The sequence below is a fragment of the Leptidea sinapis genome, chromosome 9 (assembly GCF_905404315.1).
Source record: "Leptidea sinapis chromosome 9, ilLepSina1.1, whole genome shotgun sequence".
NCBI classification, from domain to species: Eukaryota; Metazoa; Arthropoda; class Insecta; order Lepidoptera; family Pieridae; genus Leptidea; species Leptidea sinapis.
In genome coordinates, this window is record NC_066273.1 from 4494075 (window position 1) to 4509869 (window position 15795).

The window sequence follows — 15795 nt, forward strand, 5'->3', positions numbered from 1 at the left end:
TTAGAAGACTTAATTGAAATCTATACAGTATCTTCTCCGTGACGCGAGCAAAAGAGAAAACCTCAATAATTTTAGTTAAATAGATTTCATTGGACTAAACTATTTAATTTTACTATGACATTCATTAACGGCTGTTTTTAATAACCCATCTATCCTTATTTTTATTTTATTTTGTTTTATTTTATTCGGTAAACAAACAGTACAACTTAATACACTTAAAAAATAAAACTTAAAATATAAATCACTGACCAATAAAAGTTTCCACAATTAAATAGTACATAGAAAAATGCGAGCAAATTAATTACAATTTAAAAGTACCTATTTGTAATGAAAATAATAAATATTAATTAAATATATTGAATTGAAAATAACAAAATATTTATAGAAAATTTTATATATAGTTTAACTTACGGATACATTGCTGTCACCGTTTATTGAGAAGATCTTATCTATCCATAGTTTTGTCCAATATAGTTATACGGCCGTTTTCAATAACCTATCTGTCCTTAGTTTAAGTTACTAGAGGGAGACAAATCTATCCTTTTACGCTTTCTTACATTTCAATAACCTACCGACATAGAGCATTGGGCTGTAACTGTATTAGACATAACTATGGATAGATAAGATCTTGACATTAAACGGTGATAGGTTATTGAAAACGGCAACTAGTCTAATGTTATCTGTCAATAGGTTATTAAAATGTAAGTAAGCGTAAAAGGATAGATTTGTCTACGTCTAGTAAGTTAAACTAAGGATAGATAGGTTATTGAAAACGGCCGTAAATTGTTGACGCATAAATTGACTGATTGTCTAAGCTCAGAGTAGGGATGAATACTTACTTATTAAGTTTAAGCGATAGTTCACCGATGTTGATACTCAATTAAGTGTGTTATCATAACTAGGTTAACTAAGTTAGGATCGTTACTTAGTGCCGTTAAGTGAGACACGTAAGGTAAAGATGATTCTTGTTTATGAGAAATGTATGAAGGAGTTTGTTCAGACTTCAGTTTACCAGAGGGAGGCTCCTTTGCACAGGATACCTACTACTACTAAGTACATAACAGTTTTGCCAACTGTCGAGGTAATTACCGCTCAGTTTTTGAGCTTTTTTTATGGAAATGGAGACAAACGAGCGTACGAGTCACCTGCTGTTAAGTGATCACCGCCGCCCACATTCTCTTGCAACATCAGAGAATCACAGGAGCGTTGCCGGTTTTTTTTGAAGGTACCTAAGTCATATCGTCCCGGAAACACCGCACAAGGAAGCTTTTTAAACAGCTTTGTAGTACGTAGAAAAATCACCTTGAAACCATCTTTTTATTAGTGGGAGGCTCCTTTGCACCGGATGCCGGCTAGATTATGGGTACCACAACGGCTCCTATTTCTGCCATGAAGCAGTAATGTGTAAACATTAATGTGTTTCGGTCTGAAGGGCGCTGTAGCTTGTGAAATTACTGGGCAAATGAGACTTAACAACTTATGTCTCAAGGTGACGAGCGCCTGAGTAGTGCCACTGAGATTTTTTGGGATTTTTCGAGAATCAAGAGCATGCAATGCGCAAGGCGTATCAGTTACCATCAACTGAACGTTCTGCTCGTCTCGTCCCATATTGACATAAAAAAACTCATAAATGATAGTATGTCTGAGGCCTTGTCTTCTCTTCCACCAAGGTAACCTAAAAAAAATTCAAAATGGTTACCGTTTGAGTATTATATTTTCAATTTACAATCACAGCCTATCGTTGCCTTTAATTAAATATCCGCCATCCGGAAAATACTTAAAACAAACTCCGCCAATTTAAGTACGTCCCTCATTAAAATAGGGGGGTGAAAAGCAATAAACTTTAATGATATCCAATTAATTTACGATACCTGTTTTTAACAGACGTCTGTCACATTAAGTTACAGATAATCAGAATCTTTACAGATTATATTCGTTACAAAAACGTCATACAATAGATTGCCGTTGTTCGTCAAGACTCGGCTATTCTTCATTTGTCTTGGAATCAATAAGCAGCTCCGATAAGTGATGATCCAAATGGTTTCTCAGTGGCTCATCATCATCACCATCACCAGCCGGAAGATGACCACTGCTGGACAAAGGCCTCCCTCAAAGCAAAATATTACTAACATTTATAGTAAATTTAACTAAATAACAAATACCGCCTCGATCGTGTTGTCCTACAACTCAAAACTCCTAGGCTCGTGTTTATAACAATGTGGCATTAAATAAATTTTGTTGGAACAATAGGGCTCGGAGTATCCCTGCGAGATCGGATCAAAATTGAGGAGATCCGTGGGAGAACCAACGTTACCAACATAATGATTGCGAAACTGAAGTGGCAGTGGGCATGGCACATAGTTCGACGGACAGATGACCGTTGGCACAGAAAAGTCCTCGAATAGTGACCACGTACCGGTAGACGCAGAGTTGGTAGGCCCCCCATAAGATGGTCGATCTGGTCAAGATCGCAGGAATACGTTGGATGAGGGCAGCGCAGGACCTATGTTCGTGGAGATCTTTGGGGTAGGCCTTTGACCTGCAGTGGACGTCTTCCGGCTGATGATGATGATGAAATAAATTTTGTTAGAAGTAGTTATCATATACTTGCTAAATGTATTTTCCACAACTTTAAATATTTACCTAAAAATTGTATTCAAAACATAAGGAAATCATGTCATTCATAAAAATACTTTATTAAACGTTAGATTATATCTATAAATATAGTTGTTACAGAAAATACAATGTTATAACAAACTACACCAAACACAATATGTATTTATAATGCCAATTATTATGTCCTTACGTAAGGTACATCGTTATCTATACAACTGTTTTTCTTTTACCACAAGGCATTTGTAAAGATAAAATATATGTATATAAAACGCCTTAGATTGAGGATTGGTCTCCACTGCGCTCCAACTAGATACTGCAGGCACTCGCAGAGCGCGGCAACTAATACTACGCTCAAGTGGGCGAAATCGAGCCTGTTTTGAACAATGTGTGACGTTGACGTGCCACATGTCCTTTTAAACTTTGCTAATAATTGAAACTAAAATACCGGGTGGCGTGGTAAAACTTTGTAAAAATAATACTACAAGAAATAAGAAAGACACTGAGATCACATATCATCAGTAAGTATTATGTCTTTATTAAATTCTATGTAAAATAACACGAAGCATATGTTTGCTTTTACCTTCCTGCTCTACAAAATCTTGGAGAGCATAATCAACCGCCGGCTCTTGGTATACCTAGAAGGTCACCAGTTGATCAACGACCGACAAACGGCTATCGCCATGGTCGGTCGGCAAGTGATCTTCTGGTATACCTAACACATAGATGGGCAGCGGCTATCGAAAGCAAGGGGGAAGGCCTGGCAGTTAGCCTGGATATAGCGAAGGCCTTTGATCGTGTATGGCACAAGGAGCTTCTCTTAAAACTTCCATCATTTGGGCTTCCCGAGAGCTTATGCAAGTGGACCTCCAGCTTCTTCACTGGGCGCAGCATAGTCGTTGTCGATGGGTATTGTTCATACCCGACGCCCGTGAACGCTGGAGTGCCTCAAGACTGTGTGCTATCTCCAACACTGTTTTTTCTGCATATCAATGATATGTTGGACACATATCATTGATATGCATTGGTCATGCCGTATACACGGGCCTTGCAGGTCTCTTTCGGGAAATCGTAGACCAGTGCCGGTAGAAACTTGTGTCTTCTATCGAGCCCTCTCTCGAGAAGGATAAGATGAGGTTGTTGGTAGATCTGATAGATTTAGTAAAGGTAAAACGTTCTTTTAGATATGATGGAGAGAAAGGATGGAATATAATATGGAACAGCATATGAAGGATGTGCGAATTCCGGCGAAGGTGGATTGGCAGCCACTTGAGCTTCAGACGATAATCGGAAATGTGGTCATATTTACGTAGACCAAAAACAAACCTAATGGCAAAATTTTGGAGGCGTTCAAGTTTGTTAAGTTGGCCTTGCTTGAGATTAGTATAAGTAAGGTTGTAATTTATTTCTATCTGTAGATAGTATTAATAAATTATATGGATAGATTCAAACATAAACAATGCTAGTTAGTTATAGAGCATTTTTTTGTGCGTTACATTCATATCACTTTTTAATTTTATCTAAAGTTACATCCGGTCACTACGACGCCGTTTTTAAGATAGAAAATCACAATGAAATAATATCAATAATGACATATCTGTTAAACAAGAGTAAAGTTGTCTATCATAGTTCACCCTTAGGTTAAGGTTTGGTCTCCGCTGCGCTCCAACTAGATAACGCAGGCGTAGTCGCAAAGTGCGGCAACTTATACTAAGTCACATGTTCTGTAAAACTTTGCTAATAATTGAAACTAAAATGTATAACTAAAATGCCGGATTGAGTTTTAAAACATTCTAAAAATAATACTACAAGAAATAAGAAAGACACTGGGATCACATAATATCATCAGTAAGTATTTTGTATTTTATTAATTTCAGTTTAAAATAACACGAAGGATATGTATTTAAATTTGAAACATGTCATTGAGTGTCAAGATACCATGCACACAAGCATCTAATATTTGCCGTAATTAAGAAGCTATCTAGTTGGAGCGCAGCGGAGACCAATCCTTAAGGCGAAGAGTAAGCAGAAAACACGCAAACATGGTGTTTTTAGACAAGTTTTGTGGTGAAAATATAGTATTTAGAGCTATGAACACTACTTAATTCTGTAACATATCCTTAAGTCTTATTTGTAGGTTGCTTATGCTTGCTGTTGGTTATAGTTTACACTGCCGAGCCTTTTTGAACTACCACTTTTCTTTGAAGTTAAACAAGTTTTTTGGCATGTCGTGACGCATGTTTTTGGTTCTTCTCTCAGAAAAGTTATTCTCATAGCTTGTACTTTTTTGTGTAGGTCCATTTATTCAGATTAGTAGTGAATAACGAGGATTGTAAGCATATAATCTTTTTTCCACCCAAGAATATTGAAAATATTGGCTTTGTTACATAGATGGCGGGCCGGCAGCCGTGAACTCATATCGCTCAAGGTCGCTGGCATTTAGTGTCGCCTTAATCAAAGAGCTCTCCAATCAAGTCACACTTTTCAACAACATAAATTCTCTATAGGCATCATAAGAGTAGAAAGACTTAACTAACCAATTGGGAAATATGACCCCTTATAAATAGTAAGTATTAATTTAATATGATTTCATGGTTTTTTGTATTGTCTATTGTTAACCGGCTTAAAAAAAGGAGGAGGTTCTCAATTTGTCGGTATGTTTTTTTTTTTCAATTGGTAACAGTGTATTTCAAGATATGATAATATAATCTTGTTTTACTGTTTTTTAAATGAAAATAAGGGACAAGACGAGCAGGACGTACGGCTGATGGTAATGCATACGCCCTGCCCATTACAATGCAGTGCCGCTCAGGATTCTTGAAAAACCCCAAAAATTCTGAGCGGCACTACAACTGCGCTCGTCACCTTGAGACTTAAGATGTTAGGTCTCATTTGCCCAGTAATTTCACTAGCTACGGCGCCCTTCAGACCGAAGCACAGTAATGCTAACACATTACTGCTTCACGGCAGAAATGCGCCGTTGTGGTATACATAATCTAGCCGGCATCCTGTGCAAAGGAGCCTCCCACTGGTTAGCCTCCTACTGAAACACATCTTGTGACAATAAAACATTTTATTTTTTCATTTACCGTTTATTATACCCTCGTTACGAATATAACAATAATCATAATTTCTAAAGATAATTAAATACATACGCAAATACTCCTACATAATTTCTATACATTAATATCAAATATTAATTATTTACATATTTATTTAAATAAATACTCCAAATTTTGTAACGATAAATAATTATTTCAAATTGTACTTAACTCTAAGGCCGAGATCTATAGAGCTTACTTAGACTTTGCTCAGACTTTACTTAAGTAAAACTTAGCTGATTGTAAGCTTAGCATAATTTTTGATTTCGTTTTTATAGTCATTTGACAACTGAAATTATACGTTCAGCCACTGTTCAGGCATTATTTATAAATAAATTTAAATGTTTCATAAAAAGGGCTCTGTCGTAAATCCTATTACTCCACTGCTGAATATCTAAATGAGCGGACAGCCTGGGACTAGATTGTGATAATTTAATAGCGATAGAAATTACTGTACAATATTGTATATTTTTATTGAAAAGAGCGCAAAAAAGGAATGCTGGGAGAGTTTCTTGCGCCGCTTCTTCTCTCTCAGAGCGCCATTTATTTCCGAAGCGGTAGTAGTATCTAGTAGTTATTAGAAATGACACCAAAAAGAATTCTAAAGGCTCAATTCAATTTTGAGAAAATTATTGCCTTTTTATGCCTTTTATACTGAGCTTAAGCTAAAACGGCCGAATGCAAAAGTAAAGTTCGCGTTTTATCACACTCAGCTGAGATTTACTCACTGACCACTACAATATACCACTGGACTGCATGCTGGCAAAGTGCTTTTGTGCCTGTTTGATATTCGCCATTTTGGTATGGCGCCTTTGGCCATGTAGTGAGATTCTGCGGTACTAAAACTAGTGATGACAACCTCAGCAAACATCGACTGATGTTGGGAAACTATTTCCAAAAAAAATATTGTGTACTTTATTACGTTTATTCTTGAAGTATAAATAACACGGAAAACGAACGAAATTAATTCGAAATGTAAAAATACTTCAGAGTATTGTACGTTCCTTCGCAGCCATTTGACATATAATATATGTCAAAATTAGTTCTCTGGACGCTCGCGAGTGGCGCTTCAAATAGGCACAAAAAATGGCTGTCAAACATACTACATAATTATACTGTTTTGTACCTACTTTAAGTAGGTATGTACTCAATAACGATAACTTTTTTTTTTTTTAATGGAATAGGAGGACAAACGAGCGTACGGGTCACCTGTTGTTAAGTGATCACCGCCGCCCACAATCTCTTGCAACATCAGAGGAATCACAGGAGCGTTGCCGGCCTTTAAGGAAGGTGTACGCGCTTTTTTTGAAGGTACCCATGTCGTATCGTCCCGGAAACACCGCACAAGGAAGCTCATTCCACAGCTTTGTAGTACGTGGAAGAAAGCTCCTTGAAAACCGCACTGTGGAGGACCGCCACACATCCAGATGGTGAGGATGATATCCTAACTTGTGGCGTGTCGTGCGAAGGTGGAATTCGGCGGCAGGAATCAGGTTAAACAGCTCTTCGGAACACTCCCCGTGATAAATGCGGTAGAAGACACACAATGAAGCGACGTCTCTACGCAACGCCAAGTGATCCAGCCGTTCACAGAGCACTGTGTCCCCGACAATTCGAGCTGCTCTGCGTTGCAAGCGGTCAAATGGATCGAGCTGATACTGGGGTGCGCCAGACCAGAGATGACAGCAATACTCCATGTGTGGCCGGACCTGCGCTTTGTAGAGCGCTAGTATGTGGGTCGGCTTGAAGTATTGCCGTGCTCTATTAATGACGCCCAGTTTCTTTGAAGCCAATTTGGCTTTGCCTTCCAGATGACCACGAAATTGGCAATCGCTCGAGATTTCGAGACCCAGTATTCCGATACTAGGCGAGGCTTTGAGGGAAGTGTTGTCGAAGAGCGGTGATACGACAAATGGGGTTTTTTTTAGTGGTAAACGCGCAAACTTGAGTCTTCTGGGGGTTAAATTGGACAAGGTTCAATTTTCCCCATTCCGCGACCTTCTCAAGAGAGGACTCGATAGAAGACACAAGTTTCTCCCGGCACTGGTCGACGATATCCCGAGAGAGACCTGCATGGCCAGTGTATACGGCATCACCAGTGTCGTCTGCATAGCAATGGATGTTGGAGGTGTCCAACATATCATTGATATGCAGAAGAAACAGCGTGGGAGACAGCACACAGCCTTGGGGCACTCCAGCATTCACGGGCTTCGGGTTCGAGCAATATCCGTCGACAACGACCTGTATGCTGCGCCCAGTGAGGAAGCTGGAGGTCCACTTGCACAAGCTCTCGGGAAGCCCAAATGATGGAAGTTTGGAGAGGAGCACCTTGTGCCATACACGATCAAAGGCCTTCGCAATATCCAGGCTAACTGCCAGGCCTTCCCCCTTGCTTTCAATAGCCGCTGCCCATCTATGTGTTAGGTATACCAGAAGATCACCTGCCGACCGACCATGGCAAAACCCGTATTGTCGATCGTTGATCAACTGGTGACCCAGGGAGGTAATAGCAATAGACCTGTAGTTTGCCGGATCCGAACTGTCTCCTTTTTTTTTGGATCGGATGGACAAGGGCTGACTTCCATGAGTCAGGGACTACGCCTTTAGAATAAGAGTGCCGGAATAAACGCGTTAGCACCGGCGTCAACTCAGGGGCACACGTTCTAAGCACGATTGGAGAAATGCCATCCGGCCCGCTCGACTTCCTGACGTCCAACGAAAACAGAGCTCGCCTAACAGTTTTCTGTCTGAACTGTACTTCAGGCATAGAGCTTTGACACCGCGGGATGGTCGGCGGTGTTTTACCGTTGTCGTCAAGAGTCGAGTTGGAGGCGAAAAGAGTGCACAAGAGATCGGCTTTCTCTTTTGCCGTACGGGCCAGGGTGTCATTCCTCATGTGCAACGGCGGCATGGACAGCTGGCTGAAGTTACCAAGAGCAGCTTTCGACAACGACCAGAACTTGCGTGTTCCGGTCGGGTAACTGGAAAGCTGCTCGCCGATTTTGTAATGGCCACCGGTCCTCGACACTAACCTATGCGAAACATAGCGGCACTAGGCCGCTACTTCACGCCGGTATTCTGTGCGAGTGTGGTAATTAACCCGGACGAGCCTGGCCCGATTATGCTGACGTCAAAAGACGGCAGCGTGACTCTTCCACTTCTAAAAAGCCCTTAGTCGCCTCTTACGACACCCATGGGCCTGGGACTCCCCTATTCTTTTTACGCCCCGGGAAAAGTACAGGGTAAACTATTGTTTTTACTTATTAATTAACATTTTTTTGACTTAAGGCATCGTGTAAGGCATTTAGTAATTGACGTTTGTGTATTTTGTTGCATCACTTTGCATATATTGTAATTGAAATGATTTGTAAAATCAAATTGAAAATAAGAACATGTAATACCATTTTGTTTTGAAAAGAGCAACCTTAGAGTTTCATGTTCTCTAAGGAAATCTGCCTTCCAAACGAGCTGTATGTAAAAATGACATATTTCAAATGTAATGCAATTTACCTACGCAATTTTTGTTTGTTTGTTTATTTAGTCAGTGGATTTACATAAGTAAAGTCTGAGCAAAATCTAAGTATGCTCTACAGATCTCAGACTAAGTTACAGACGTAATACGATTCGTTATCAGGATTGGTAATCTAGGCTAGTTTTCTGTCCACACAGAGTTCCATTCAGAGACTAAAACTAGTAACAATTGTCAACTTTCTATCAATGTCTCTACAACTTTCCGCGTGTTAGCCACCGTGCTGTACAAATGAAAGAATAGATATAACAGCAATGCCACACACACTATGAAGAACAATATACAGAAACACACAACACACTCCGATATGTAGATCCTTACTCGCTCAGAGCGAGTTACGCGCTGCCCGGGAATGTCCACACTTGAGTATGCCCACATTTGTGCTAGCTCCCAAACTGGTTCGCTCTATAATGTATTACATCTTTGGTTTTTCGTATTTCCGCAGGTAAACGTTATCCTAGAAATAAATGGAAAGTATTAATATTTTTTCATTCTCAGGAGGTAAAAAATAAACTTAATTTTAGCTTAGTTAGCTTAAATAGTTGGTAGATTAACTACAGTTGTTCACTATCTATCAGATTATGTTGATGTAGATTGATATATTAAGTTTTGTCTCAAATTAAATTTCTGAACGCAAACAATACTATTTGATGTACATACAAATGTTTAGGTCTTCTATCTATCGATTGAGGCAGTACGAAGTCTGCCACGTCAGCTAGTATATATATAAAGATATGGATTTAGAAATATATACTGACATATTGTTATGGAGATTCAGGATTGTATGACAGATGACATATATTATATGTTCATGTGGCATCTATCATATTAAGTGAAGATTTAGAAAACGGTGGTATATGTAAAAAAAGACATTTAACATGATGACTCTTGAACAAAGAAGAGAATTATTGGACATAAAGTTTATATATGAACTAGTGGACCCAACAGACGTTGTCCTGTACACATGTTTTAAATTTGAAAAATCGGTCCAGCCGTTAGGAGCAGTTCACTAACATACACATGAGCAGGAGAATTATATTATATGGGCGGAATTGAGAATCTAAACCAATCTCAAATTCACTGAAACAAACAAAAAAGTCATCAAAATCAGTCCAGCCGTTTACGAGGTAGTTTAATTGTGAATCTAAACCATTTTCGAATCCACCTGAAGACACACATCAATCTCAAATTCACTGGAACACACAAAAATATCATCAAAATCGGTCCAGCCGTTTAGGAGGTAGTTCAATTGTGAATCTAAACCATTCTCGAATCCACCTGAATACACACAGAAAGTTTCATTAGAATCGGTCCAGCCGTCTAGGAGGAGTTCAGTGACATACACACGCACACAAGAATTATATATATATATAAAGATTTAAGTTTAGTTTACTATGCTTAGATTTTGATTTTTTGTTTTAATAAAAAATTTTAACTTAAAATAAATTGAAACTTAAAACAATTCTCAATTGGTAAGTCAATTGATAAGGTATTCCAGACTTAAAAATTCTATTTTTGTATCATTTTTTCTCTGATTTTAGTTTTTATCTCACTTTTACATTTATAAAGTTATGATAAGCGAAATTAGCATGCAGATAATTTAAAGTTAATAAATTCAGAAATCGATATCCTCTCCAATTTAAAACCATATAAATTATATCCTTACTTTATATAAATTTAGTATTTAAGACGTTTTTGACTGTATAAATCACATTGTTACCATTGAATGATGTGTTCATCTTTAATTGTTACATATATCAGAACTGTACCTAGCATAACTTTATATAAATTTGTAATATGTAATATATGTAATGTTGATGATCCAAATAAAGAAATAAATAAAAAGTGTAAATAGTTGAAAAATATTTTTATGGAAAATGCAGGTAGACCAATAAAAAAAAATCTTACGTTAGAGTATTTCATCTGCCGTTAATAAATAAATTAATTAATGGTTTGCTTAAAATAAAAGTTATTAATAATTAGAATAATAAACGTTACGTTTTCATATTACTGAATGATGACGTCATTAAACTGAATGAATAGAACTGGTATGTAATGCCAAATGCGGCTAGGGGTTTCCCTGCATCATGGTTGATTTCCAAGTATTGGCTTGATGAAAAGTTTTTCGAAATAATAAAAACATTTTATTTCAACAATAAATAATATGTATCGCAAAATAATGTATTTTTTTTAATTTACTTTTTTTATGACATTAAGGGATGAGACGAGCAGGACGTTCAGCTGATGGTTGCTGCCCTGTTTGTCCTGTGACATACGCGGTACTGTGCCCTCCCCAGAATACGAGGGGCAGCCCGAGCGTGAATGCCGGGGAGGGATTCTCCGGCTCTACAAGAGTCGGTACCCTCCTGGGGTAATTTCTCTTCAAATACCTCTCTCATATTTTGTTGGGGGGGGGAAGGATGGGGGGGAATGGCCTCCGGTCCTCGACACTAACCTATGCGAAACATAGCGGCACTAGGCCCTTCTGTGCGAGTGTGGTAAGTAACCCGGACGAGTCTGGCCCGATTGTGCTGACGTCATAAGACAGCAGCGTGACTCTCCCACTTTCAAAAAGCCCGTAGTCGCCTCTTACGACATCTTGGACCTGGGACTATCCTATTCGTTTTACGCCCCGGGGCAGCACAGGGCATAAAAGTAATTTTAATTACGCGCGAACACGTCATGTGTCATATTGGCGAATTATGACATTGTGATGATAATTGAGGAGTGACGTCATTCATAGATCAGTTAACATGGCCGCTGAATGTGTTATTAATCTCAATATTTAAATAAAAACTGAGTCGTTTTTTAGAATTTTTTTATCATAAATAGTTTCATACTACAATTTATTGTTTGACTGTCGTTTTACTTTACTATTATTTAAATAAACACTTTTTAAAGGGGGAAAGTCACCCTGAAAACGTGATCTGGAAAGGTTACGAAACGTCGAGTGGGAGGCTCCTTTGCACAGGATTCCGGCTAGATTATGGGTACCACAACGGCGCCTATTTCTGCCGTGAAGCAGTAATGTGTAAGCATTGCTGTGTTTCGGTCTGAAGGGTGCCGTAGCTAGTATAATTACTGGGCAAATGAGTCTTAACATCTTATGTCTCAAGGTGACGAGCGCAGTTGTAGTGCCATTCAGAATATTTGGGGTTTTTCAAGAATCCTGAGCGGCACTGCATTGTAACGGGCAGGGCGTATCAATTACCATCAGTCTTGACCCTTATTTACATTAAAAAAAACGTGGAGTTAACTCAAATAATAATAAATAGGTATGAAACTTTTATGCAAGATGTAATGTAAAAACAAAGATACAATCCTTTAAAAAGTGTTTTTTTTTTTAAATGTGTAACTCTCGCGTTTATCAAAGACAGTACTTTAGTATTATTGTTTACAGATATATTTTTTTTATGAATATAAGGGACGAGATGAGTAGGACGTTCTGCTGATGGTAATTGGTACGCCCTACGAATTACACTGCAGTGCCGCTCAGGATTCTTGAAAAACCCAAAAATTCTGTGCGGCACTACAATTGCGCCCGTCACTTTGAGACAACTTAACACCTTAGTTAAGTATCATTTGCCCAGAAGTTTCACTAGCTACGGCGCCCTTCAGACCGAAACACAGTAATGTGTACACATTACTGCTTCACGGCAGAAATAGGCGCCGTTGTGGTACCCATAATCTAGCCGGCATCCTGTGCAAAGGAGTCTCCCGCTCGACGTTTCGTAACCTTTTCAGATCACGTTTTCAGGGTGACATTCCCCCTTTAAAAAGTGTTTATTTAAATAATAATAAAGTAAACCAATAATTTCAAACAATAAATGGTAGTATGAAACTATTTATGATAAAAAATTTCTAAAAAACGACTCAGTTTTTATTTGAAGCAGTTAGCTTCACGGCAGATATAGGCGCCGTTTTTGGTACCCATAATCTAGACGGCTTCCTGTGCAAAGGAGCCTCCCACTGGTAAAATTGCGTCAATTATTTGGCGTGTTAAGTTATTTTATTTGGAACATAAACCAATTGCACTGTTAATAACTACATTAGAAAAAGAAATCACTACATAATATAAAACAAAGTCGCCGCATCTGTCTGTCTGACTGATCGCGACAAACTCAAAAACTACTGCACCGATTTTCATGCTGATATCACCAATGGATAGCGCGGGTCCCAAGGAAGGTTTTAGTATATAATTTGTTAAGTTTTTGTATATGTTTTTGTTTCATTTTTAACTCATTAACTTTGATTTCATATTTCCGATGGGTTTAGACTACATCATTTCCAAATACTAGAATAATATCATATTTTTTTTAGACTAGAATAAGAATAATTTATTGGGGTACCATATTAGCTACATAGTTGTGACAAAATATCTGTTACAAAGTATACATTGGTACAAAGTAAGTAACTTTAATTTTACAAGTATTCTGGCCTCACACTAGGATTCCCTGTGTGGTAAGGTCCAGTCTCTTCCCCTATATAATAATAATAATAGTGACACACTTTTCACACAAATTATCTTGCCCCAAGTTAAGCATATGTAGCCTGTGTTATGGGTTGCAAGACAACGATATATTTAATACAATATACTTACTTAAACATACATAAATTCATATAAAAATACATGACTCTGAAACAAACATCCATATTCATCAGATAAATGCTTTCACCTACAGGGATTCGAACCCGGGACCTCTAGCTTAGTACGTAGGATCGCTAACCACTCGGCTATACAGGTCGTCAGGCTATATAATATAAGTACAATATAAAAATATAAGAAAGTCGCGCGTGTGTGTGTATGGAAGTATGGATTTGTGTGTATGTGTTTGTGTGTGTGCTAAGTAAGAAAAGAAAATTGCTAGCGTTGGTATAATAATTTAAATTATTGTTTTTTATTTTAGTACATGTTTATTAAGTTTTTCTGTATCATCGTAGTTTAAAACTTTTAACCATTTAAATATTACTTTTTTACAACTGCGTTTAGTCTTATCTATAGGACTCCTATTTAGTTTGTATAATTCACTGTACAGGTAAGGCCCCAGGAAATAATATGTTCTTAGTTCAGATTTATTTATTTGATTAGTTTTATTTTCTATTGACAGAACAGCTGGTAATATATACAAGAATCAAGCAGTATTAAGTGGATTATTCAAAATTCATATATTTTTATATAAAAAAGCAATTCTCTTATTGAACGTAAAAAGATACGATAATTTCGTGTTGATAAATAAGTGTTAAAAACAAAATAAAGAAAACTCTAATAATTATTATACATTAATCAACAGACTATTACATACATACATTGCTAACAATGTTATGATGCTCATATAAATATATCAGATATTTAACATAGTATATGCGGAAAACTATCCTAGTTACATTTCTAAAAAGACACAAACCTACACACTTTATTGGAATGTATATGTACTTAATAATATTAATTGTTGATCACAAAATTCACTTGTTTCCTCTGTGTTTAAATGGTTAATCATTGCATTGAAATAATAAAAAAATCTAAATATAAATAAACACTACAATAATAAAACACATAAAACTCACCTTAGTAATTTATTATATTATTCTCAGTATGTTATATAAGATCACAATAAGTTATGTGACAGAAATCATAGAAAACTCATGCACAATCACTACTCCGAGGTAATTTTCATTAGTTTCCAACTCACGATTTTCCGGTCGCGCTAACTGACACAGAACGCGGGCGTGCTTGCTGCATACTGCGCGCGCGCATGTCACCCGGCGAGTGATAAATGTATGAATAAACGAACCGATTGATAAGAACAATTATTATGACAATAATTAACTTATTTATAACCGAGATCGTTCCACTTTGTCTTCGTGTTTGGGAGACGCAATCTCACTCGGTCAAAGAACTTCAAAGATTCTTATTTAGAACAATGGTTTGGTGACACCGATCGACAGATACTTCCGTTTTTTTTTCTTAAAGACATAAAAGGCATTTATTTTCTCAAAATTGATTCCTTTACAATTATTTTTGATGTCATTTCTAATATACTAGACACTACTACCGCTTCGGTAACAAATGGCGCTCTGAGATAGAAGAAGCCGAGCAAGAAACTCTCCCAGCATTCTATTTTTTGCGCTCTTTTTAATTAAATATACAATATTGTACTGTCATTGCTATTGCTACGAAATAATCATAATCTAGTTCCAGGCTGTCGATTCATTTAGATATTCAGCTGTTGAGTATTTACGACAGAGCCATTTTATAATAAAACATTTAAATTTATTTATAGATAATGTCTGAACAGTGTCTTTGTGGGACTTTATTATAAAAGTATATACATTTATTTACCTTAAAGCTATTATGTATCTTATGAAGCCTACTAGAATTAGTTAGAAGCAATCTCTTATTTCTTATTTTCTAGTGTTATAATAATGAAAATCACTATTAAGAATAAAAAGGTGACGAATTTTGTGAAGGTATATACAATTTTCATAAATTTACTGACAATGAACAGTCATAATATTTATTTCCTTAAATTTTTCTTCGAGAGACTGTCTTAT

General features: G+C 37.2%; 1 long non-coding RNA gene across 1 annotated transcript; it reads right to left on the minus strand.

The window, feature by feature from the left end:
* Positions 1–5684: 5684 nt before the first annotated feature.
* LOC126966040 (uncharacterized) lies at positions 5685–14999 on the minus strand. The gene is made up of 2 exons (XR_007729646.1): positions 14809–14999; positions 5685–9700 (listed from the first exon to the last, which is right to left on the minus strand). It is a non-coding gene; the product is annotated as an uncharacterized LOC126966040 (long non-coding RNA).
* Positions 15000–15795: the final 796 nt, after the last annotated feature.